The sequence below is a fragment of the Palaemon carinicauda genome, chromosome 14, assembly GCF_036898095.1.
Source record: "Palaemon carinicauda isolate YSFRI2023 chromosome 14, ASM3689809v2, whole genome shotgun sequence".
In the NCBI taxonomy this organism is placed as follows: Eukaryota; Metazoa; Arthropoda; class Malacostraca; order Decapoda; family Palaemonidae; genus Palaemon; species Palaemon carinicauda.
In genome coordinates, this window is record NC_090738.1 from 14,275,146 (window position 1) to 14,302,259 (window position 27,114).

Here is a 27,114-nt window from a genome sequence, read left to right on the forward strand (position 1 = left end):
AATACATTACTCTATAGTACCGTATAGTTTTTTCAAGATTTTTATTCCTACAGTGTCATTAGCTAATACATGGTGGTAGTTTCAAAGTTCTGATTGTGTTACATGTTAAGTTTTCCTGTAAGTACAGTATATATAGTAAATAATATTGTGAATTTTACGTTCTTTTTGGGTATTGATAAAAGAAAACAAAGTTACTTATCATAATTTAATCATAAATGAAGGTCCTTTTGCTCAATATCTGGCTTCTTTTTTCTCCTGTGAGGCAAGGCGGATGCTCCTCTATCCATAACACTGTATCTTTCTCTTTCTGCACTACCGATATTACCCTCTTCTGAAATCTTAATAGAGTGAATTTTCTTCTTCCTTATGTTAGCAAGATGTTGAAATTGTCTTTTCCTCTTTGAAATAATAAAAATTCTTGCTAAAAACGAGAAAAACAAACGTTAAAATGAGTGAATGTCAGAGGGCGTTCAAAGACAACATTAATAAATCATGATTATTATGAATTTGTTCCGACACAGATACAAACCTTCACTATTTATAGGGTATTACTTTTGGCAACGCCGAAAACTAGCCAAGACAATTTTAGTGAGGGATAATTACCCCATCCGCTAGTTAGCGAGAGGGGGTTGGCGTAGACTGGCTACCCCGCTCACTCCTACCTGTCGGTTGAGTAACCACTTTTACTTGTGGCTTGGTAGAGTACGGACGTACCATCTCTCTCTCTCCCGTTAAACAAACTGCCTGGACTTTATTATTATTCCTTTTTCTTTTGTGTGTATCGGTGTGTGTTTGGTTATTGTCCCGCTATGCGGACATGTCCAGGTATTGAAGGCCGCCGCTGCGGTACCTTCATGTCGTCCGTGGAGACGGACCAACATCCTTTATGGCCAGCTTGCTGGGGAAGTCAGTGTTCGCGGAACAACACTTGTTCCGAGTGTAGGGAGTGGCCTGCCTCAGAGTGGGAGAGGTTTGCACGTAAGAAGAAGAAGTCTAAATGTGAATCTTCGCTTTCGGGGTTTTCCTCGAAATCGAATAAATCGAGGGCTTCTGCTTCCTCTACGCCCATATCTCTGCCCGAAGCTAATTCTCGACCAGGCCCTTCTGGGGCACGGTCGAGCAGTAGCGCAGGGCTTGTGACTGCAGGTCAACTCTTTGGGATAGGCGAAGGTGGCGGCTCCCCTAGTGAGTCGGCTCCTTCTCTTCCCCCAGCGAGCGCCTGTTCCTTTCTAGACCTTGTGTCTTTGTGGCCATCGCTGGGCGTCGATGGTCCCCCTATGAAGGAAGTTCTCCTCGAACTCCTCCTAAGGGGAGCAGAGAGAAGGCAGTCATTTCCTTCCTCTGCGGAGGTCGATCCTCCTCTTGTGGTCGCAGGCGCTGTTGCCCGTTGGTCAGGTCGAGAGTCTGGTTCCGACACCGAGGAGTTAGCTAACCCAACAGGGGCAGTGGCAGGGTTCTCTCCAAGGCAAGCTTCCCCTTCGGGGGAACATATCTCTTGTTCGCGATAGGAGATTGCCTGTTTACATCAGCAATCTCCTTACGCTTTTGGTTCTCCTCCAGGGCTGAAAGAGAACCTTGTTATAAGCGTAGTTCTCCTTCGGGTGAACTCTCCTCCCCTGCGGAGGAATTATCTGTAGACCTTGATCAGTCTCCCCCTCGGGGGGAAGTCTGTTGAACGTTCCTCTCTTGAAGTTCGTAGAGTGGAGGGGTGGGTAACTCCTCTCCACCCCGGACGTTCTCCTCCTCTGGCTGTGAGGAGACGTCTTTTTGAACCTGCTAGTTCTCCTCACGTTGACCCTTCGGGGTCTCGTGACGATCACCCTTTGGGCTGGCGTGATCATGAACCTTCGGGCTCTTGTCATGTTGATCCTGCGGGTTCTCATGACAGCAGGAGTCTTTTGGGTCTCCGTCGCACTGAACCTTTGGGCTTTCACGACTTGAAGGTTTCTGTTACGCTGAACCCTCTGGTTCTTGTAACGATGGTAACGTTGAACCTCCGGGTTTTCATACTGTCAGTCATGCTGACCCTTCGGGGTCTCGTGACAGAGGAACCTCGGTTCCTCGTTACGTTGACCCTTCGGGGTCTCTTAACCTGATTTACGCTGAACCCTCGGGCTCTCGTAACTTTAGTTACGCTAACACTTCGGTGTTTCCTGACTGGGTAACTTCGGTTTCTCGTTGCGCTGACTCTTCGGGGTCTCACAACACAGGTTACGTTGGGCCTTTGGTCCTTTGTACCCTTAGTCACGTTGACCCTCCGGGGTCTCGGGACAGAGAAACTTCGGTTTCTCGTTGTGTTGATCCTTCGGGTTCGCGCAACACAGTTCACGCTGAACTTTCGGGTTCTCGTGACCATAGTCATTCTTTTTATGACAGAGAGTTTCCAAACTCTTGTTGTGTTAATCTTTCGCGCTCACACAACACAAGCTATCATGAATTTCAGGTGAGCGTATCAGAGAGTTCTCTCACCAACCTGAGAGCTCTCGCGTGCACGACCAAGTTAGCGCACACGGCCAAATTGGCGTGCACGACCGGATCGGCGCGCACGACCAATTTGGCGCTGTTGTGGTTTTGCGGACTGTGACCAGAGGTAGCACCCGAACTGCCTAGTGTCCGAATACCGACCACACTCCAACGTTTACTACACAAAAAATATACAACTAGTGATTACCCAAAAATCTGGGTAAAAGGCAAACAATCAAGGATGAACTTTGCACTGGGCACCACCCCTTAATTTTATACTGGGCAAAGGGACCCAACAAGAACCTTACTTCCTCCTTATCTTCCCTTGCCTTGAGCTTGCTGAATAAACGTGTAGCGTGACCGCTGATTCATTTCTGGGAAAAATGAGCAGTCTACATGAATAGCTTGAATTTCATGTTAGATAGCTTCAAGTTTAAGTAAGTGTCAGAACAATAGGTGAAAGGGAACATTTATTATATTTTAGAGGTGTCATTTTCAGGTTCAGTATATAAAAAACAATGAAAAAACAATGATACTAAGTAAAAAAGTGTCTGAGAAGGGAACACATTGGTGAAAGGGTCTGGAATGAAATTCTGTCCTCATAAAAACAAGCAAAAAATATTTATTTGTAATTGAAACAAAAAAAACATCTATATAATTCCAGATAAGTTCCTAACGCTATGCTACAAACATCTACAGTGAACCCTTGTTTATCGCGGTAGATAGGTTCCAGACCCGACCGTGATAGGTGAAAATCCGCGAAGTAGTGACACCATATTTACCTATTTATTTAACATGTATATTCAGACTTTTAAAACCTTCCCTTGTACGTAGTACTGTTAACAAACTACCCTTTGATGTACAGAACACTTAATGCATGTACTACAGTACCCTAAACTAAAACAGGCACAAATATTAAAGGTGACTTTATATCATGCGTTTCCTAAACACGCCAAAAAGCACGATATAAAATGGCAACCAATGTTTTGTTTACGTTTATCTCTGATCATAATGAAGAAACAAACGCATTTACACATCTGTGTATAGATTAGTTTTTGCATCGATTATATTGATTATTCAGTACAGTATGTTGATTTTGTTATCACTGTACCAGTGTTTTACTTAATTTTTCTTAGGACTTCCAAATGAAATGTTTTTCTTTATGATGCCGCCTGAAACGATGGCGTCATAAAGTACGCTCAGTAAACTACCGAAGGCATTTAACGCGCATGATGAAAGTGATAAATAATGATATTACAGTAAAAGCTTTTATAAAATATGTTATTACAAATACTATTTACCGTATCTATATAAAATCATACATACGTAGCAAAGCAGGAAAACAATTTACGAGAGAGAGAGAGAGAGAGAGAGAGAGAGAGAGAGAGAGAGAGAGAGAGAGAGAGAGAGAGAGAGAGAGAGAGTTTTACATACGTAAATGTAAATTTAAAAAAAAAAAAAAATAGCCCCATTTCATATAAAATAGATTACAAATATTTTACTTTATCATATTATAGTAGTCTGTATAATACTGTAAATATCAGTACAGTATGTTGTTGTTATAATCGTGGCGATGAAACAAAAACACGCCATTTGATTACAACAGCTGATTCATTCTCTCTCTCTCTCTCTCTCTCTCTCTCTCTCTCTCTCTCTCTCTCTCTCTCTCTCTCTCTCTCTCTTCGTGTTATACAATACTTACATTTAGATGAAGAAACTAAAATTAGTTTTCTTAGTGTCAATTAAATACGAAACGAAAAAATTATGCCGAGTCTACATCCATTTCAATCATAGCTAAAAATACGGCATCCGATTTCATCTGCAAACCACTATTTTTTGGGAAACATCATTTTATTCTAGAAAATTGCTACTCTTTAAATAGTTAATTGCACATAAAGAAAGCGTGTACTTTTGTTTTTAAATTTTGGGTGTGTTTTAAAAATCGAGTATTGTTGACTTCTTTTTGTTTTACTTTCGGCTGTGATTAGATCAGCTGACATCTAGCTGCCGCTTTTGAGAGTGTACAAATACACTAACAAAGTATCGTTTATACCATTTCTTAACTTATTCAAACCGTCTACAGTATACAGTTGATATTACATAAGCACCAATGTGTTATAACTTATCAAATTTTTTTGTTTATTACATTTAACTCTCTCTCTCTCTCTCTCTCTCTCTCTCTCTCTCTCTCTCTCTCTCTCTCTCTCTCTCTCTCTCTCTTTTAATGAGAGGATGCCTTGATGAAGTCATTGAGCTTCAGCACGGCATTTCATTCCCGTGCTGAATCTTGGTGACGGGCAAGAGGGCTCTTGAACTTGGGGAAATTGCTCCCCCAGTTCGATTCTAAATTTCTCTCTTTCATCTTTTTCTTCCTCTTTATATGGCTTCAACCTTCTCCTAATATTATAAACTTTCCTTCATGTTGCTGTCCCAACCCTATGAGTAAAATTTCCCATGTGTATGTGTATATATTTACATATATATGTGTGTTTATTATTTTTTTTTCTTTTCTCTCTTTTTATGGCATGGATGTTTCTACATCTGTTATTGCCACTTGGGCGGATGTTTCTACATTCGGTATTGCTGCCTGCTTTGATGAATGGGAAAGGTGTCACGGTTGGGAGGTGTTTGTGCTCAAAGCTATATGTGAGAGTATTGGATGATCTCAGCCATCCCGAAGATGGTTTGGACCTTTTTGGCAGAACTATTCTCAAGTGTTGGGTCTTCAGAATCCAGGGGGATCCAACGCTTGGGGTAGGACTCTCGGCTTTTGGCCGGAAGCCCGTCATTACAGATATGGGGAGGATGATTCCATAGTTTCTTGGTCTCAGTCCTAACAGGCGGGTTCAGCTTACACCTGTGCCTCTATATCTGTTTTGATGCTATCCTTCGGGTAGGGTATGGAGTGGACCATCTGGGAAGTATACTCTCACTGTGCTGGTAGTGGAGAGTGTAAATTTCCTTCCCAACATGTGATGCCTTAATGTTCTCAAGCAGGTAAATCAAACTTCAAAAAATCACTCTTCTCTCTTCTTTTTTATGATGGAATCTTGTGAAAATGACCCCACCTCCCCTGGATATGCTGACTCGCCCCCGGCACTGTTGACGACCTCTGGCAATTCATTTAAAGAAAACTCTGTTGACGACGTAGGAACTAAAAAGGACTATTCTTTAAACACTCGCAAAAAGGGTAATTTGGGCAACACAGGAAAATTGAATGTTCTGCACATTACCCAAATCCCATTAGAAACTAATTATGATATGCTACATAAAATATTTGAGTGTTATGGATTAATAAAAGAAATTAGAATGAAACTTCAAGATGATAATTGGGAATCTTGGTTATCATTTAATTGTCATGAGGAAGCATTTAATGCAAGCCGTAATATTGTTGATATTAAAGTAGGTAATATGAGTGTTAAGGGTGCTCTGTGTGATGGGGCACCTAAAGATCTGGATGTCTACAGACCAGCAGACTGGGCTGATAAAGATATAGAGGCGGATATGCCATCCCAAAGAAAGCCAAAACCACCAATGTGGCTTCTTGCTCAATCTGTAGGAGGTACGGAAAATTATTTCAAGGTCTGCAAATTTCTTCAGAGGAACGTAGGTACGATCGCACCTGGAGATATATCTCAATTCGGTAAGAAAAGTTACTTGATAAAGGCCAAGTCATACACACAGTCTGTTATACTGTCCAATTTGAAGACAGTAAATGATGATATAAAATTGGACATCAAACCCCATCTAAACTTTAGCTATGGAAGGGGAGTGGTTTTTAATAGGGATCTGTATGAATTTACTGAAGAAGAGATATTGACTATGTGTCCTCTATCAGTGTGGAAAGTACATAAAGTACCTGGAACATCAATGATTGTTCTTACTTTCCAGGATGCCGATGTACCTTCCCACATAGACATAGAAAACGAAAGGATCAGAGTTCAACCTTTCAAGCAAAAGCCACTGCAATGTTATAATTGCTTTAAATTTGGACATCCTTCCAAAGTTTGCAATAGTGAAAGAATTTGTAATACTTGCTCCAATATTTACCATGGGGAATGTACATTTGAGGCAAGGTGCTTAAACTGCAACTCTAATCATAAATCTAATGATAGGAGCTGCCAGTTTTATAAGTTAGAAGAGGCTGCCCTCAATAAATCAATTATTGAACATGTAAGCGTGGGGCATGCCAAGAGATTATTAAATAAATCTAATACTTATGCAAAGACATTAAAAACAGGAGAAAAAGTTCCTCGGGAATCATCTCACCCACCTACTACTGTAGGTAGTTCTCGAAAAAGGAATTCACCATCTATTGATAAAGTGCTGCATAAGACAAGAACATCTCCTCCTAAAGATTTATCATTGAGTATCAACCAAAAGACATTGCCCACCACTATCAAACCTTTGTCCCCCATTACAAAGGATAGTACTAACCTCTCCCAGGCCATATCCTTGCCTGATTTAATGGAGATTCCACCTGACACCAAGTTATCAGGTGTACCTGTAGTGGGGAAGGTACAAAAACCTGGTAACTCACAACCTACTAATCGTAAAAGAGAGATACCTCCATCTCTCTCACCCCCTTCCATAAGAAATACTAGAATTATGACATCAAATAAATATGATGTTTTGTCTGTTGATGTTGCCGATCAACCAGAAGATAATTTAAATAAATCAGAAATTCAAGTTGAGGTCCACCATCCCCCTCAACAAATAGATAAAAAAGATACAAAGAAAAACACCAACGTAAAACCCAACATAACAAGACCACCTCTGAAGAAACCTACAGGTAATAATGTTAGATTAAAAACTACTAATGGGAAGACCTCATCCAAGATGTCTTCCAGAAATAATCCATAGTTTTCTCCTCCATTTTGCAATGGAACTGTCAGGGTTTGAGGGCGAAATATGAAGAACTTAAGCTCCTAATTCATGAGCATTCCCCCATAATTGTATGTCTACAGGAAAGTATGCTTGATTCTAACACTCCTAGTCCTCGAGAGTATGTTAACTATAGAACACCATATAATCAAGCAGGGAGCCATGGCGGAAGTCTCATGTACATTCGTCGAGATGTTCCCCAAATACCCATGTCTATACGTACAACCCTGCAGGCAGTTGTTGTACAAATTGATATAGGGAGAAAATATACAATATGCTCTCTGTACTTACCTCCAAATGATAATATTTTATATGATGATTTAGCAGAGGTCATTCAACAACTCCCTCAACCTTTTCTCTTACTGGGAGATATGAATGGTAGACATCCTTTATGGGGTGATATTTTAGCAAACACAAGGGGCAATATTATCTCATCAATTGTGGAGAATGAGGATGTGGGACTCCTTAATACAGGAGAGCCCACACACTTCCATGTTCAGACAGGTACTTTTTCATGCATTGACCTTTCAATTGCAAGCTCTAACTGCCTTCTTGATTTTGATTGGAGGATACTAGATGATTGGCATACTAGTGATCATGCACCAATCATTATAAACACCAACAAGGGTCCGCCTTTGCAAAGATCGCCACGTTGGAATCTAGACAAGGCAGACTGGGTTAAATTTTCCGAGCTAAGTGAAATCGAAGGGAGAGCAGAACAGTTTGAAAGTGTTGTTGATGCCATAGACCTACTGAATGGAACTCTTCATACAGCAGGAGTCAATTCAATTCCCAAAACAACAGGGTTATTCAAACGATGACCAGTCCCGTGGTGGTCTTCAGAACTACTGCACTCCACAGAGCCACAAGAAGATCTCTAACACGATTGCGTAGATGCAGAACTGATGAGAATTTAACTATGTATAAGAAATGTAGAGCACAGTTCCCTCGTGCCATGAAAGAAGCAAGGCGCCAGTCATGGATGTCTTTTGTTTCCTCCATTAACAGTAGAACACCACCATCTTCTGTGTGGAGGAAAGTAAAAAAGATAGCTGGCAAATTCACCCCCAACCCACCACCAGTGTTGAAGGTGAATGGCCAGTATGTAACTGAAGCAAATGAAGTTAGCAATGCCCTGGCTAATCATTTTTCAAATGTATCCAGCAAGTGTGAAGGAGCCCCTGGTCACCAGTATAGGAGCACTGAAGAAAAGAAAATTTTAAATTTTGCAACAAGAAGGGAAGAGTCGTATAATTCTCCTTTCACTGAAAGAGAATTTGATTCCGCACTTGCTCATTGCAACGATACAGCCCCTGGACCCGATGGAATTCCATATGCAATGATTAAACATGTACATTTTAATACAAAGCTATTTATTTTAAGCATTATTAATATAATATGGTATGATCATAGTTACCCAAATGTTTGGGAACTAGCCATTATTTTAGCCTTTTCAAAACCCGGTAAAGACAAGTTTTTAGCAGCAAACTATCGTCCTATTGCATTGACATCTTGTTTATGTAAAATCATGGAGAAGATGGTCAATGCAAGGCTGATATGGTACCTTGAAAAGAAAGGTATTTTATCACCGATTCAATGTGGATTCCGAAAAATGCACTCAACGACTGATGTGTTGATACGACTTGACTCTTCTATTTGTGAAGCCTTTGCTTCCAAACAGCACCATGTTACAGTATTTTTTGACCTTGAAAAGGCATATGATACCACATGGAGATATGGTATTCTTAAAACCATTCATGAATTGGGATTGAGAGGAGAGCTGCCACTATTTATTCAGGCATTTCTTTCACATAGAGTTTTTCAAGTGAGAGTGGGGGAAACTCTATCAGAGAGTAAGTGCCAGGAAGAAGGAGTTCCTCAGGGTAGTGTACTGAGTGTAACCCTTTTTGCACTAGCAATTAATGGGATATCCTCAGCCATTCCCCAGGATGTTCTCTCAACATTATTTGTGGATGATCTCTCAATATCATTTGCTGGCACTAGAATGGCAATGGTTGAGAGAAAAATCCAACTCTCTATTGATAAAATTATCCAGTGGGCTGACATGAATGGATTTAAGTTCTCGACAAGTAAAACTACCATTGTCCATTTTTGTCGTATCCGGGGAGTACATCCAGACCCGGATGTATACATTAAAGGTCAACGGATACCATATGTATCGGAAACCAAATTTTTAGGTTTGATATTTGACTGTAGACTTACATGGGTTTCTCACCTAAAAGCGCTAAAAGCTAAATGTGTTGAAGCTCTGAATATCTTAAAAGTATTGTCCCATACATCATGGGGGGCAGACCGCAATACTATTTTAAAATTATACAAGGCCTTGATTTTTTCCAAAATTAGTTATGGTTGTGAGGTATATTCTTCAGCCACCCCAAGCTGGTTAAAAATATTAGATTCGATACATCATGCAGGTATTAGATTGTCTACTGGAGCTTTTAAAACCTCGCCTATCCCAAGTCTCCTTGTTGATGCTGGAGAGTTACCTCTAGACCTTTACCGAATGTCTTCCATTCTTCGGTATTGGTTTAGATTGCAAAGACTCCCTAACTCTCTAGCCTTTCAGACTGCAAGCCTTGTAAGACATGCATCATACTTTGAGTTGCACCCAAAATCTCATCAACCTTATGGCTTTCGGGTGAAACGATTATTAAATAGTCTGGATATAATTAGAAATAAGGTACTTCCATTCAAGGTATCATCAACGCCTCCATGGAAGTTACCAGAGATATCTTTTTGTAAATATTTTATTGGAGATAAGAAGAATATGTCAGACATAGAAGCCAGGTCTCTTTTTAATGAACATGTTAAAGAACATAGAGGATCAACTTTTATCTATACTGATGGCTCCAAATCTGATGCTGGCGTTGGATTTGGAGTACTGTACATAGTAATGGTTTTAATTGTAGAGGTGCACTTCCTCTGACCGCTTCCATATTTACTGCCGAACTGTATGGCATATTAACCGCTATTGAGAAAATAGCGTTGGAGAAGGAGGGTAATTTTACAATTTTTAGTGATGCAAGGAGTGTCCTTCAAGCTATGGAAGTTTTTAATTCTAATAACCCTCTAGTTTTAAAGATTTTAGAATGGCTTTTCCTTATTGGACGGAGAGGTATAACAGTTCAATTTTGTTGGGTTCCAGCACATGTAGGTGTGTCTGGGAATGAGAAGGCAGATTCACTGGCTAAGGAGGCTGCATCCGAGTTGCTGCCAAGAAGGTATCCCATTCCCTGTAATGATTTCTTACCTGACATCAAGAAATTGGTTTGCAATAAATGGCAACAGCAATGGGATAGTCAAGATGGCAATAAAATGAGGGAAGTAACAAATGACATATCTCCTTGGAGGTATAATATGATGCCCCGAAAATGGGAGACGTCTCTTTGTCGTCTGCGTATTGGTCACACTCGGTTGACACATGAGTTTCTGCTGAAGGGCCAACACCAACCGTATTGTGACAACTGTTTAGTACCTCTAACAGTAAGGCATTTTTTGACCGAATGCCCCAATTATAACATCTTGCGGAATAGATATTTGTTTGAGGCTCGAGGTGAGGGTGGCAGGTTCATCCTTGCCAAGATTCTTGGAAATGATGTGTCCTACCATGCAAGTGGCATTTTTAGATTTCTTTCAGAAGCAGGTCTTCTGAAAAATATTTAACTTTTATGACATTCAATTTTTATGATTTTAATTGAATACTCTTTAATTTTTATTTTATTTCATTTTTTACTTTTGTATACATAAATTAAATGTTACCGGCGTCAATGACCTTAGATGTCAGGATGCCTGAAAACTTTAAATCATTCATTCTCTCTCTCTCTACCTCTCTCTCTCTCTACCTCTCTCTCTCTCTCTCTACCTCTCTCTCTCTCTCTCTACCTCTCTCTCTCTCTCTGTGTGGGCTACTTTTCACTACCTCCCATTCCTTACCTCTCTCTATCTCTCTAACAAATGATATCTTTGTTGCTCCTCAAAGTTTCATTTATATTGAAAATCAATCATGATTCAATTTTCCTTACTTTCTCCAATCTCGCACCATCGGTCACATCGCGGTATTTTCGAAATTTCCGGAAAATCCGCGATGTATGTATATACATGGGTTATGAAAAAAATCCGCGAAGTGGTGAATCCGCGATGGTCGAACCGCGAAGTAGCGAGGGTTCACTGTATATGTTTTAGTACATGATAAACGCAACCGTGTGTATTGCCTGGGTGGTCCAATTATCTTCACAACAACTCTAATCCTACACTAAGCTTAAAGGAGAACCCCGCAACACTATGGGTTTATGACATCTGTAATGACCAGTAATGAACCTGAACAATTAACCCTTTTACCCCCAGGCTATTTGGAAATTTCCAACCCTTAACCAGCAGGGGGTTATTTTTTTCCCAGCACATTTTGCAGTATATTTTTTTTTAAATTGCTCTAACAGTCGTAATTTTTGTCATAGAGAGGTCAGGTTGGTCTCATTCTCTTGGAAAATGCCTGAATTTTCTAAAAGAAATTATCAAAAATTTAAAAAAAAAATTTTTATAGCATTTTTTGCAAGGATAAACCAGTACGTCCATGGGGGTAATGGGATGGCTTTTGTGAAACGTAGCAGTACGTCCTTTGGGGGTAAAAGGGTTAATATCAACCACCCAGAAAGAAAATATAAGCTGAAAATACTGTACTGCAATAGTTTTCCTAAAGCAATACTGTCCTTATCAATATCCAGTCTACCATTAGGCCACAAAGTTACTTAAAAATTCTTAGCTGCTGAATAGTATGGCCCATATGATGCTGTGCAGGTCTCTGTGGGCTTACGATAGCAATGTCTAGAAAATCTCCAATTGTAAACCCGCACTGTGATAAGGTTTTGTTGTCATCGAAACTTTTCTGACTAACAACAATAGTGCCTACAACAAAGTAAAGTACTTCCAGTTCACAGGCAAGATACGTAATATGAATACAGAGCAGCATCACAGACCACTAACACAACAGCAACAGGCATTAAGCATCATTCATCTTTCCTATGTACTTAGAAGAATAGCCTAAACTTCTCTCCCTATGGGGGTTAGGGGGCTGCTATCAATACCTGTTAAAAGAAATAATAACGGATTGAGGCATTTTTTGTGGGGTGCTAGGATGATAAAAAATAATAGTGTGTCTCATAATACTATATAAATCAAAAAATGTTTTTTCATACACACAAACCATAAAGCTTTCTTTGACACAAACCATTTTGTATTGCAGCGCACATGACCAACTTGTCGCACGCAAACAAAATGGCGAATATGGCACGCGGGTTCATCCTATGGCGCGCCATGTGCGTGAACATTCTGTTGCTCACCATGCGCTTGAACAACCTGTTGCACGCGCGAACAATCTACTGCGCGCCATGCACGCGAACAACCTTATGTGCGCCACGAGCGCGAAAAAGGTGCGCGCAATCAGGAAGGGCGTGCGCACGAGCACCCTTCCGCCTATCAACAGTTTGGCGCACGAGCATCTTGGCGCTCGCAATCAATCTCTCAAGGCTCTTATGCCTCAACAGAGACAACAGTCGCCTGCACGATGGAGCCCAGATCCTATCCCTAAGGGTAGGCCTGTGCCGATCTTGCCTGTAGGGAAGCCTCCCTCTAACAAGAGGGTTAGGAAACCTACCCAGGTTCCTAAACCCAGGGAGCAGTGCCTTCCTAAGGACCTCCCCCTTAGTTCCACGGGAGCCCGTGACCACCCGTGGCTTAGCACCTTATTCAATGTAATGCGCCAAGCCATGAATGGAATCGTTCCCTGCTCCCAGTCCTTAGGTGACACACCTAGGATCCCTTTATTGGCTCCTCTCTTCCCAGGGTCCTCTCCTCCCTCCAATCCTAGGAGGAGTTAGGAAGATTCTGCACAGGTGGGTCCTTCTGGCAAGGGGAGATGGCTATCCCCTCGAAAAAGACCTTTGGAGGATATTAGGCATGAACCTCAGGGTAGCCCCTTGCAGTTCAAGACGCCACAGGCCAGACCAAAGGGGAAAAGGAAAAGGATTCGTCCTTCGCCCCCCAAGGAGGATAGGCTTACTTCCTATGGAGACTCCTTCCGTCCTTCACCGGTCGAGATAGTGCCCAAGGAGGCACGACCTGCGACCGGATGGAACTCACCCCATATGGCAACTGACTTACATTCCACCTGTAAGCCGACGGAGCCCTCTAGGCCCTTGGGGACAGAGGACCTCCGGCCTCGTGGGAGGGAACCGAAGGATTTGTTCACCATCCCCAAATCCTCGGCTAGGCTTCCTTCCTCACTGCCTCCCAGCCGGAAGTGAGCACCTCTTCAGCAGTCTCCCTATCCCCAGTCTATCCAGTTGACGACTTCGACCCATTCCGGGCTCCTATGGATGAGAGCTCGGACGTTGAAGGGCAGAGCGATCTGGAGGACGACGCTCTGCCAGCAGCCGCTAGCCCTAAGCTTACGGAGAATGAGAGGAAGGAGTCTGAACATGCCTTCTGGCAGGTCCTAGCCTGCATCTATTCCATCAATGGACTATCAGATCCATCGGCAGCCCCTCTAGAAGGAAAAGAAACGGTTCTTGACCAGTTCTACGGCACTCAGAAACCTCAGAGGACCAGTGCAGCTTTGCCTTGGTCAAAGGGGTTGAAGAGCGCCAAACAGAAGTCAGTGTCCCAGGCAACTGGGTCCACCTCCTTTCTCCGCTCCAGCTCGTCCTCCAAGCTCCTACCTCTTCTGTATGTGTTTCAGGGGAGGTACTACGAGTTTCTCAGGGAATCTCTTCCAACGCTGCTTCTCGACCACTCTATAGAGGCACTCTCGAAGGCCACACCCTTCGAGAAACTTACGTCCCGTAAGTTTCTCCAGTCTCCTTTTTGGCCTCTGAAATCCTGAACCAGGAGAAGGTGGCGAAGTATGCCATGCAGGCTACTTCGTGGCTGGACTTCTAGTTATGATCTTAAGGACAACTGATGCAGTCTAAGGACCTGTCTCGGGGGTCCTCCAGGAAGTCTTTGGAGACTTTCCTATTGTCTGGCACTCGGGCCATCGAGTTCCTCTCCCATCAGTAAGTGAACCTTTGGGCCAACACTATCCTAAAGAGGAGAGATGCCGTCATAGGCAAGTTCCATAGAGATCTCCCTCAGGCTGAAGTAGCGAGACAGAAATGCTTCCTTCGAGGGCAATTCTTTGTTCCATCCCGAGGATGTCGAGTGGGTGGCAGAGAGGTGGAGGAAGTCCAGCCAGGACTCCCTCATCCAAAAAGTCTTAACAGCTAGACCTTACCCCTCTCAGCCACAGCGGAAAGCATAGCAAATCCCGCAACCGAAAAGGGCAAGAGACCCAAAACAGCAGGGTAAAAAGGGTGCGAAGCAGGCCTTTCACAGCAAAAAGTCCTCTCATGGAGGAAAGGGTAAGAAGGGATCCGTCCGAGGCCTGTCCTAATAGGACAGGCAAACCTCCCATTTGCCCACCTGTGGGGGGATGCCTGCAAAGCCGCTTGCAGAGGCTGCTTCACCACGGGACCGAACCCTGGACGGTCGAGGTGATTCGTTTAGGGTATCGTATCCCGTTCACGTTCTCTCTCCCTCCACTGACTCGAGTGCCGATTCCATCGAACTCCTGTGTGAAGGGATCCATACGGGAGGTTGCCCTCAGGGCAGAAGTCCAGTCCATGTTGGAGAAGGATGCTCTCCAGGAGGTCCTCGACGGGTCCCCAGGCTTTTACAGTCGACTCTTTCTTGTGAAAAAGGCATCTGGAGACTGGAGACCAGTCTTCGACCTCTTGGCCTTGAACAGGTTTGTCAAACAGACACCTTTCAGGATGGAGACGGCCGACACAGTCAGACAAGAGATAAGACCCCAGGACTTCATGTGCACTCTAGATCTAAAGGACGCATACTTCCAGATCCCAATTCACCCGTCTTCCAGGAAATATCTGAGATTCATGTTCAATCGGAAGCATTACCAGTTCAGGGTACTGTGTTTCGGTCTTTCCACAGCACCCCAGGTATTCACGAGAGTATTCACCCTATTATCCTCTTGGGCTCACAGAGTCAGCATCCGTCTCCTAAAATACAGTGGAACCATTACACATGAACGTATCTACATCCGAATTTTCCAACATCCGAAGTAAAATTCGAGCAAATTTTTGACTCTACACCCGAATTTTATTTCGACACGAAGTAAGCAATTTTTGTCGTACGGTTGTATCCGAATTTTTCGACACGCCAAGTACAATTCAAACACGTTCCGACTCTACACCCGAATGTTTTTTTCGACACCCGAAGTAAACAATACTCGTGCTCATAGCGCCTGAAGTGTTTTTTATTTCCGCCGATAGAAGGCAGCACATCAACCTCGGAGGGACGCTCAATTAGCGGGTCTTGGGTCAGTCCTCTGTTCTCGTCGGCTTCTTGCGGTTGTGCTCTGTGCGTTCTGCTATTAACTCTGTTTCAATCGTGATTTTTTACGTGCATCCTTTAACGGTAATTTACGTAAAGTATGGGTCCTAAAAGGCTTAGTTTTGCCAGTGGTAGTGGTTGTGGTGAGAAAAGGAAGAAGGAAATGCTTTCTTTAGAAATTAAGCAGGAAATTATTGAAAAACATGAGCGTGGCATCCGCGTGAGTGAACTTGCTAAACAGTATGGCCGTAATATGTCGACGATCTCGACAATCCTTAAACAGAAGGAAGCTATTAAAGCAGTGATAGAGAGATCGTTGGCGACACCATCACCGAGACCGTTATCTGCAAGAAGGCGCACGCCATCTTTACGGACTTGAAGGAGGAGAGCTCTGGGGGTGATGCTGGGGATAGTTCAACCGAGCCTTCCTCAGATGATTTCAAGGCATCTTGTGGCTGGTTCGAGAAATTTAAGAACAGTCCGGGATTCATTCAGTTGTTCGCCACGGAGAGGCTGCTAGTGCGGACACAAAGGCTGCAGCTGACTTTGTCAAGAACTTCGAAAAGATCGTGCAGGAAGAAGGCTACGTAGAGCAGCAGGTGTTTAATTGTGATGAAACCGGGCTGTTTTGGAAGAAGATGCCGAGTCGAACCTACATCACTGCCGAAGAGAAGAAATTGCCTGGGCATAAGCCAATGAAGGATCGGTTGACTCTTGCCCTATGTGTCAACGCTAGCGGGGACTTTAAAGTCAAGCCCTTACTGGTTTACCATTCAGAGAACCCTAGGGCCTTTAAAGCACACAACGTCGATAAGGATCAGCTTCATGTTTTCTGGCGATCCAACTCGAAGGCCTGGGTCACTAGGCAATTCTTTGTGCAATGGGTTAACCAAGTTTTCGGCCCTTCTGTGAAGAAGTATCTTCATGAACAGAAATTGCCTTTAAAGTGCCTGCTATGCCTTGACAATGCACCCGCTCACCCCCCCCCCCCCCCCCCCCCGGACTTGAAGATGATATCTTTGATGAATTCAAGTTCATAAAGGTGCTGTATCTTCCACCGAATACCACCTCTATCCTCCAGCCCATGGACCAGCAAGTCATCTCTAATTTTAAGAAGCTGTACACCAAGCACTTATTTAAGCAGTGCTTTAATGTCACGCAAAGCACCAACTTAACTTTGCGTGAATTTTGGAGGGGCCACTTCAACATCGTGCACTGCTTGAAGATCATAGATCAGGCTTGGGTGGGATTAACTCGACGGACCCTCAATTCTGCCTGGAAGAAGCTGTGGCCTGATGCAGTTTCTCCCCGAGATTTCGAAGGTTTTGACCCCGAACCTGATCCCGTGGTCGGTGCAGCGGAAGCCGTAGAGGAAATCGTCTCCCTTGGCAAGTCCATGGGTCTGGAGGTCAACGCAGATGACGTTACGGAACTCGTCGCCGAACATCACGACGAACTTACCACGGATGAGCTCAAGGAACTCCATGCTATGTCTGAGCACATGAGTGATGACGAGGAAGGGAGCGAGGAGGTAGAACATGTGTTAGGTTCGGCGCAAATAAAAGAGGTGTTAGGAAAATATCAAGACGTGGTCGACTTTATCGACAAATACCATCCAAAGAAATTGCAGGTTTGACGTGTAGTTTCTCAATTCGATGATGTTTGCCTAACTCACTTTCGAAACATTCTGAAAAGCCATACCAAGCAATTATCTATCGATGCTTTCTTTAAAAAAACTCCGAAGCGAACTCGCGATGAAGAGGATGTAAGTGAATCGAAGAAAACGGCAAAGAGTGAAGCGGAAGAAAGTGAAACAAAGAAAACGGAAAAGAGTGAAGCAAAAGAAATTCAGTCAATTTTAAATGTAGAGAGTGATAGTGATTCAAATTACGTAATCATTAAAAAGAAAAAAAGAAAATGTAAAAAAAGAAATATGAAATATAAAAATAAAAAAAGAATAAGCTAAGTTATGTTAAAGTTCACTTAGTGTAAGTTAGAATAAGTTACGGTAGTGTACGTTTATCGTAGTTAACCTCTCTACCTCCTCGCCGCCCGTCCGTCTCCTCTCTGCGTAGCAAGACTAACAACACCTGCGCTGGAGTTTGTAAGGTAAAGTGACGCTAAAAACCCGTTTCTTATTTATCATTTTTTGCTAATTCTTCTTATTTACATGTCTATTCTTCTTATTTACATGTCTATTATCTAATTTAGTGTTCATTATTCTCATGGGAAAATTATGAGTTGTTCTAACACTGTCTCTCCCAGTTTCGTGAATATCCTGGGTGCAATGTTGAGGCCGAAGGGCATGACTTTGAATGCAAAGGCTTTCCTGCCTAGACGGAAACCTAGGTAAGGAGAGAAGTTTCGAGCTATTGGTACGTGATAATAGGCGTCGGTAAGATCGATAGAGGTGGTGACGGCCCCACGGGGAAGCAGGGTACGTACCTGAGAGATGGTCAACATCCGGAACTTGTCGCAGAGGATGTAAGAATTTAGCTTTGACAAGTCCAGGGCCACTCTCAATGCCGACGAGCCTTTCTTCGGAACTGTGAACAGGCGGCCTTGGAACTTCAGCGATCGAACCCGTTTGATTGCTTTTTTCTGTAGTAACTCGGTGGTGTACTCTCTCAGAATGGTTGTGGGTCTCTGGAAGAAGGTCACTGGTGGAGGAGGAGAACCTTGTGACCATTTCCACCCCAAGCCTTTGGAGACTATGCTGTGAGCCCACGGACTGAAGGTCCAACGGTCTCGAAAGTGGTAAAGTCTCCCCCCTACCGGAACTATATCATTGCGAGGGAGTGAATCTAGGTTCTTTCCCTCCTCGAGAACCCCTTGTCCTAGGTCCGCCTCGTTGACGGAACTGTCCTCTAGCCCTGTAGCTACCTCTCTGGTGTCCACGAAAGGGACCTGAGGGTCCGTAGCTAGGGTTGTATGCGGGTGAGGGCATCCAAACGGGGTTGGGTTGGGTACCTGGGGGAGCAGTGAGGTAGACCACCTGTTGAGGGTGTTTCGGCTGTAGAGGAGACGAAGCAGTGGGAGACTGTGAAGACGAGTGGGCAATCGGCGATTGTTGGTAGTGACCTCGACTCGTCTTGTAAGGGGCAAACCTCTGTTTCTTCCTGAAGAAGGTTTGTTTTTGACCTTCAACCCTCTTTTTGGCAGTGAGGCCCCACCTCACTTGCAAATTTTGATTTGCTTTCGCAGCGTCTTGTAGTACCTTGTTCACCTCCTCCTGAGGAAAAAGGTTCTTACCCCAGCAGGGGGAAGCTATCAGCCTATTCGGTTCATGCCTGATCGAGGCCTCAGAAAGAACGTGCTTCCTGCAACTAACCCGAGCCGAACAAAACTCGTGTAAGTCGATTTGGAAGGACAGAGACAGGTTCTTTGTAAATACCCGGAACATGGTCTCGGTCGGTTAAAGTGAGGTTAGGGACTCCACGGAGGTAATGGAGTGGAGAGACCTAGCCAACCTATTCCGTGTCTCAAACTCAGTCTTGAGAAGAATATCTGGTAATTTAGGAAGCTTCTCGGAGAACAGATTAGAGGCACAGTCTGGGTCTAACTTCCCTACTGTGAAAGTAGCGGGGGCATCATCCCAGATAGTAACGGTACTCGGAATGAGCATGGAGGTGGGATCGGTCTCTTTAAGAGCCGGCATGGCAGAACCTTCTTTGATAGCCTGAAAAGTAAGAGCTGCCACTTTATCTGTAATAGGCAAGGTAATAACTGGAGAAGCTGTAAATATAAATATGGTGTAGGCTCCTTTGTGTGGGGTGAGCTTGGAATTAGTGCACCCCCAGTCTGACAACGTCCTGGCCCAGAAAGCTTGGGCCTGCTCTTTAGGGAATATTACCGTTTCCTTCGGTACCTTGTCTAACCTAACCAAGGCATGTTCTTTCAATCGGACGAAGCCGTTGAATGGGAATTCTAGTCCCGGAGGGTAAAATTCTAAGTCCTCTAGAGGACGGGTGCCTATGCCCTCTAGAGTTATGGCACCATCAATATATGGAGCATGTAAGGCAAACCTCCAAGGGTTGTTTTTCTCGAAGGGAGGTAACTTCGATGCGTCCGGGGCTGAAGGAGGGGGCATCTGAGTTCCGGAACGGATGAGACTTGCCACCATATCTTTGAGCTCCGTCATAGCTCCTCGGTCTGCCCTAGACTGTTGAAGATATTGTTGTATCTGTTTTTCACAATATCCCTGACCATGGCGGCGGATAACTCAAGGCGGAGCTAAGGGTGTCGGTATAAAACAACCCCAATTAATGACTCATACACTAACGTACCTAATAATAGTGTTAGCTATATTAACAGTAACCACATCAATAAATCGTTTATAATATTAAACGTACTATCATCAATTCTGATACTGAGAGGAGGCCTGAATAACCTGTGATCGTATAAAAACGGAGAACGGGAAATTCACCTCTCTTACTCAAAGAAAACGAGAGAAAGGATAACTCATACCTGTAGAACAGGAAACGAGCTCTATGCTTTCGCTCTCAAGGTTACATATTAAAAATTAACATCACACAATAAATAAGAAAATTAATAAAATTGATTGCTTTTTCTTAGTAATAGTAATAACGAAGAATAACGACAACGTAACAAATAAACAAGGATATAGTCTAAAACGAACCCTCCAGGGTACAAATTAACAGACTAAATCGCTAAGCTTTAAATCGCTACTATGCTTTAAAACGCTATCTTTAAATCGCTATTCTTCGTAGGTCCAAATTGGACTTGCAAGCAAATAAATACCATAGTAAAAATTAATAATAATTAATGATAACATAAAAGGCCATAAAACGTAAGTGATATAACCTAGCTGACAGAGTACCAGATGGGCAAAAATAACTAGAAAATATACCGAAGCGAACATACCCAAAATGGCTGCCGATACCTCGGCAGGACAATCGCTTCCAAAACTAAAAACCACCATAATGGAAATAGAACAAATGCCCGGTACTGCCAAAAGCTGCCAAAACAAACTATGGTACTTAACATTGGTAAGGGTGAAGTAACAACGTTAGTCATGTTGAAATAACGAGAAACTCTTCGAAAAAACTCTGTGCCCAAAAAAAACTCGGCTTGATGCAAGTCCAATTACAGAAGGATGTCCTAGAGGGCGCGCGTGGTAGGTGTCGTTGGGGAGTTCAACCATGTTATCTAGGGCCTGTCACGGCCCTCCCCATTGATGAAGGGATTATCTAAATGGAAGACAACCTGTGAATAGTGGTTTACACACGCCTTTGTTTAATACACGACACCTACAAGGTGTTCGCGCGAGGGTTGTAACCTCTGCATTCCATGCTTTTATCTTTCTCTAGTATATTTGGAAGATTTATATTAGGAAAGGTATAAGGAAGGACCTTTCTCACCGGGCGTCACAGGCCTCTTCCCAGAAATAGATTTTTCCTTCGTCAAAATCCCTTTATTAAGAAGTTATCATAGGTTTTTGGGCTCAACCACAGATTAATCCTATTTCAATGTATTCTTATGGGAAAATTCGTTTCTACATCCGAACATTTTCTACATCCGAAGTTGGTTCTGGAACGGATTAAATTCGTATGTAGAGGTACCACTGTACTTGGATGACTGGCTGATTCTGGCAGACTCGGAGCCTGCCCTTCTTCGCCACCACGACGAGCTTCTAAGGCTTTGCCAGGATCTGGGGATTGTGGTAAACCTCGAGAAGTCTCACCTGCTCCCCTCTCAAGAATTGGTATACCTAGGCATGCGATTAGACACCCTAAGGCACAAAGCGTTTCCATCAGACAAAAGGATCCAGAGACTGAGGGAGATGGCACAGGTCTTCCTCAGTCGCGAAGAGCTCCCGGCGCAGTAGTGCCTTCGCCTTCTCGGTCACCTCTTCCCAGACCCGACTGGTCCCCAACAGTCGCCTCAGGATGAGATCCCTCCAGTGGCGACTAAAATCCCAGTGGAACCAACACTCCGAATCCCGGGATCACCTAGTCCACATAAGGCTAGAGGAATAGTCGGACCTCAGGTGGTGGCTGGCGGAGCCGAACCTCTGCAAAAGGGTCGATCTTCTCATCTCTGCCCTGGAATTGATGCTTTTTTTGAATGCATCAAAAGAAGGGTGGGGGGGCTCACTTGCTGCACCATTACATCTCCGGCCAATGGTCCGAATCAGATAGGTACCAGCACATAAATCTCTTGGAGATTAGGGCAGCCTTTCTGGCCCTCAAAAAGTTCGACCAGGTCCTGGCGGGGAACTCCGTGGTGTTGAAGAGCGACAACGCCAGGGTAGTAGCTTATCTAAGCAAACAGGGCGGTACCTTTTCACAGCAGCTGTGCCATCTTGCAGTAGAGATACTCAGATGGGCAGAGGAGAACTCGGTGACTATCAGCCCGGAATGTGCTAGCAGACAAGCTGAGCAGAGCGACTCAGATACTTGGCACCGAGTGTCTTTGAATCCTCTGATAGGACATTGTTGGGTTCCCCGACTGTGGATCTGTTCGCAACGGCCCTGAATTTCAGGCTCCCGTTGTGCTGCTCCCCAGTCCCGGATCCCCAAGCTCTTTGACAAGATGCTTTCCAACAACGGTGCATAAACCTGGACGCTTCCGCGTTTCTCCCGTTCTGTCTGATGAGAAAAGTCCTCAACCAGGTACGAGCAAGCAACAACTGGCAAATGACCCTCATAGCTCTGCTATGGCATCACACCGAATGGTTCCCGGACCTTCTGCATCTCCTCACGGAAATCCCGAGGGGGCTCCCTCCACAGCACGACCTCCTCAAAAAACCATATGCCAACATCTTCTACAAAGCCGTAGTTTCGCTTCAACTTCACGCCTGGAGATTATCCAGCACTTCCTCACAGAGAGGCTTTTTGCAACCAGTTGCAAAAAGAATGGCTGGACACCTCAGGAGATCCACAGAGGCAGTCTACCAGGCGAAGTGGTCAGTTTTCTGTGGTTGGTGTCGTGGAAGGGGTATCTCTCCCCTCGATGCCTCTGTTCCAACTATAGCGGAGTTTCTTGTATACCTTTGGGAAGAAATGCTTCTCTCGGTCTCGGCAGTCAAAGGCTATTGCTCAGCCGTGAGTCTCGCTTTTAGACCGAAAGGAGTCGATATTTCATCCTCTTTGGAACTTTCTTTGCTCTTACGTAGTTACGAGCTTACTTGTGCCCAGGCAGAGCTAAGATCTCCCCCTTGGAACGTGGTTCGGGTCCTCAGGTCTCTGAAGGGCTTCCCCCTATGAACCACTACGCCAGCCCTCCGATCGCCACCTCATGTGGAAGACGGTGTTCCTGCTCGCTCTGGCTTCGGCTAGAGCGAGTCTATCTGCTGATGTCTCCCAATCTAGCAGATGGGGAGAAGTAATCCTCAACTACGTCCCTGAGTTTTTAGCTGACTCAAAACCCGGGTGTGCCGGACTCCATGTTCGGCATATTTCGGATAGAGAGTCTTTGTTCTGTAATCGAAGATTCAGACCAACTGTTACTATGTCCAGTAAGGATTCTGAGGTGATACTTAAGAAGAACAGCAAAAGCTCACCCCTGTGTACAAGCACTTTTTGTCAGCACGAGGAGGGTCACGAGGAATACTATTTCCTCCTGGATAAGGAAAGTAATCGAATACGCTCTATATCCAGACCCTCCTCTGTCCAACTGACTCAGAGCTCATGACATCAGAGGCATTGCAACGTCTCTAGCATTCAAGAAGAATTTTTCTGTGACAAGCGGGCTTGTGCAAGTGTCAGACGACCTTCACAGCCCACTACCTGAAAGACGTAACCCACAGGAGCATGGAAACCTTTTCCATTTGTCCTGTGGTGGCCGCACAACAAGTGATCTAATGCCTCAGGCTCCTTGATGGACAAGTAGCAGAGGGTTGAAGGCTGAGGTTACCTGGGTTAGTCTGGGGTGAATGAAAAGAATGTCTGGCTCCCTTCTTTCTTTCACCTTCTCCCCCCCTGGGGAAACAGCTCCGCAAGACCGAAGCATAGCTGACTTCACCCCTCTGCAGGTAAGATTCATTTTCCTTGTACATCCTGAGAATGAGTAAATACTTTGTTACGTCACCAATACCTCGTGAGGGAGGGTATTGGATACGTCTTAGAACTCATGCTTATCCTAGAGTTCCTACGTAAAGACAAGCCATGAGTCTTTCTCACACAAGCTTCTGCAGGCCGCTATCGTTGAGTTACCTTGTAACTACTTTTTGTGGGCTCAGGCCATGTCGTCCTGATGGAAGGTTCCTTTAAGTAGCTTCCTAGGGTATATTTGGCTACAGTGATATTACCAGACAATTTGACTTAAGGTTTCCAGAATTCTAACTCCTGGCGTGAATATCCTTAAAGTTTCCTTTTTAAACATATGACTTAGCCGTTGGATATATATATAGCTTACGTCTCTGACGTCACGTCAGAAATTCAAAACTCGCGGCAATCGCAGATTGGGTAGCTAGGTGTACTACTAGCGCCACCACTCGCCAGGTAACTGGAACCATTCCAGGATTCCTCAGATCTTCTCTGCCGCCATTGCTGGCGACATCATTGGAACATTCGCTCGTTATAACCTTCGATTTTTGCAGTACAGTATCTTTGGTGAAGTACTTTTTTTTTGGTTAATTGGGTTTTGCTTGATTGGATTTACTTACGAATTTTCTTGAACCTCTTTTGATTTGATTTATTTTGACCTTTGCTTGATTGATCTCTTTCTGGAATTTTCCAAAATGGCTGACTCTTCCCCAGTTTATAGAAAGTGTGTGAAAGGCTGTAAAACCCGCCTTCCTAAGGCCTCTATCGATCCTCACTCTATTTGTACTAAATGTAGAGGTAAGATTTGTCAATTAGGGGATCGATGTGATGAATGTGTGTTGTTATCTGAGAGCGAGTGGCTGGATTTCGATCGGTACACTCGTAAGTTAGAAAGAGATAGAGTCAGACAAAGTTCTTCTCGATCTAGAGAATTTTCCTCTCCCCGTGTCCCTGAACGTATTCCTTTCCCTGTAGTGGTAGTTCATGAACCCCCTACTGTTAGCGATGAGCCTTCATTTAAGGATACGATGAATGCTATTCAAGCCCTTGGTGTTAGGGTTGAAACGCTGGCTACGGATAGGAACCAGTTTATGTCCAATGTGAATATGCTTAAAAGTGCCAGTGTTAGTGCCAAAAGTGCGGGGAATGTTTTTAGTGCTGTGGAGGGTGCGTCTGCTCGTACCTGTCGTTCACCTAGCTTAAGACCTTTTTCAAGCCCCCCAACCCCTGGGAGAAGGAATGTCGATCGGCGAAAGGGAACGAGAGGCGTAACCACACGAGCAGACATCCCCTTGAGCGTTTCTGTTGACGTTTCACGAAACGCTCGCCCTCACCATGGGAAAGGTGAGGTTAAGTTTACCTCATCTTCAGATGACGCTGTAGTCAGTAAAAAATTTAATCGCGACTGGTGTCAAGTTTCCAGACCTCTCAAGAGGAAAATGATCTCAATAGATCAGAGTCGTTTATCGCCTCAAATACCTGGATGTAGTCATTGGAGCAGTCCAGAGCAATTGCCTTCTTCTGAAGAAGGTTCTCCTGCCAAACTTCCTCTTAGAACGTCTGGTTCGGACAAACTTCCAGCGATTGCTATGCAGGTTCCTGGATCTGTTGTGTCGTCTGGACGTTCCAGGCGTGACGTGAGTGGGGAAGAAGGCGAATTGATCGCTGACGTATCGGGCCGAACTTTACCTCAAGTTGACCCTAAGTTAAGCCTTTTACAGGACATGCAGCTTAAACTATCTTCTATTATGCAGTCATATGGAAGAGTCCCTGAGCGCCATGAAGCTTCGCAATCGGAGCGCCGTAACTCGGTTAATCTTGAACTTAAACGTCAAGCTTCCAGACGTGAAGCTGAATGTCAAGCTGACGTGTTAACTGATAATGACGTTCATCATGCAGTCAAACGTGATGCCGAAAGTCAAGTCAAACGTGACGTCGAGCGTCAATCATATCAAGTTAGACGTGACGTCGAACTTCAAGTTGATCATGACACCATACGGCAAGTTGATGCTGGATGTCAAGCTGGCGTACACGGTGCCCAACGTCTAGTTCGCGCGCAAAGACGTTTTTATTCCAGCTGAAGTCTTGTCGGAAGAAGATGTTGATGATCCTCTTTCCGCAACTGAACCTGTGGAAGACTTATCAGAGGAAGAAGAGCCTAAGACCGCACAGCATTCTTTAGACTTTAAGAAAATAATGAAAGTTTTTACGGATTAATTTCCTAGTCACGTTGTTCCTGTTGCTCCACGCTCCCCTCCTTCAGAGTTCACCTTGGGGACAGCAACTCAAGCTCCTATTTTTACAAAGATGGTTCTGTCAAGATCATCTAAGAGAGCTTTAAAATTGTTGGGAGACTGGATGCAGTCCAAGAAAAATCTAGGCAAGTCGGCTTTTTCTTTCCCTCCAGCTAGAGACTAGCTTCCAGGTCAAGTGTGTGTGGTACGAGACAGAAGTTCTCGGCTTGGGAGTACCTGCCTCTGCCCAGGAGAACTTCTCAAGCCTAGTAGACTCTTCTCGTCGATTAGCCATGAGACGTACTAAAATTTTCTGGACGACTTTGGAAGTCGATCATCTTCTCAAGGGCGTCTTCAGAGCCTTCGAGGTTTTCAACTTTCTCGACTGGACTCTGGGAGCCTTTGGGAAGAAAGTTTCTTCTTTTAGGAACAATGATAGTTGTATTCAGATTATGTCTTGCATGGACAAAGCTGTTAGGGATGGCTCTAACGAATTAGCAGCCCTTTTTACGGCTGGAGTTCTCAAGAAAAGAGCTCAGATGTATTCTTTCCTTGCCATGGGGATCACCCCTTGTCAGAGGTCTGAATTACTGTTTGCACCGCTCTCTCATTCTGTTCCCACAAGAACTTGTGAAAGAGGTTGCTGCATCTTTAGCCCAGAAGGCCACCCATGACTTGGTCTCTAAGACAGCTCGAAAAGTACTTCCAGCTTCCTTTTCTAGTAACAAACCAAAAGTGGATACTTCTTTGTCTAGATTTATTCCTCCCTTTCGAGGTAGACCCATTAGTAGGGGTAACTCCAGACCTGATGGAAAAAGAGGAAAAAGGAAGGGATCAAGATTGGGTCAAAGCAGGGTCTGACTGCTTTCGACTTCAGACAGCAGTAGGGGCCAGACTGAACAACTTCTGGCAGGCTTGGGAGAGAAGGGGAGCGGACCCTTAGTCTGTCCAATTGCTGAAGGAGGGATACAAGATTCCTTTCATAAAGAAACCCCCTTTAGTTCAAGATCCAATAGATCTCTCCCCCAGATACCTAGAGGACTCAAAGAGACAGGCTTTGCTTCTACAAGTGTCCCTCTTGTTGGAAAAAGGGGCAGTAGAGAGGGTACAGGACTTGC

The 27,114-nt window shown here is 44.2% G+C and overlaps 1 protein-coding gene across 1 annotated transcript in view; it reads left to right on the forward strand.

The window, feature by feature from the left end:
- Positions 1–27,114, forward strand: part of LOC137653436 (DNA repair protein RAD51 homolog 4-like) — a 177,739-nt gene that overhangs the window by 41,751 nt on the left and 108,874 nt on the right. The gene's annotated exons all lie outside the window — the stretch shown is intronic.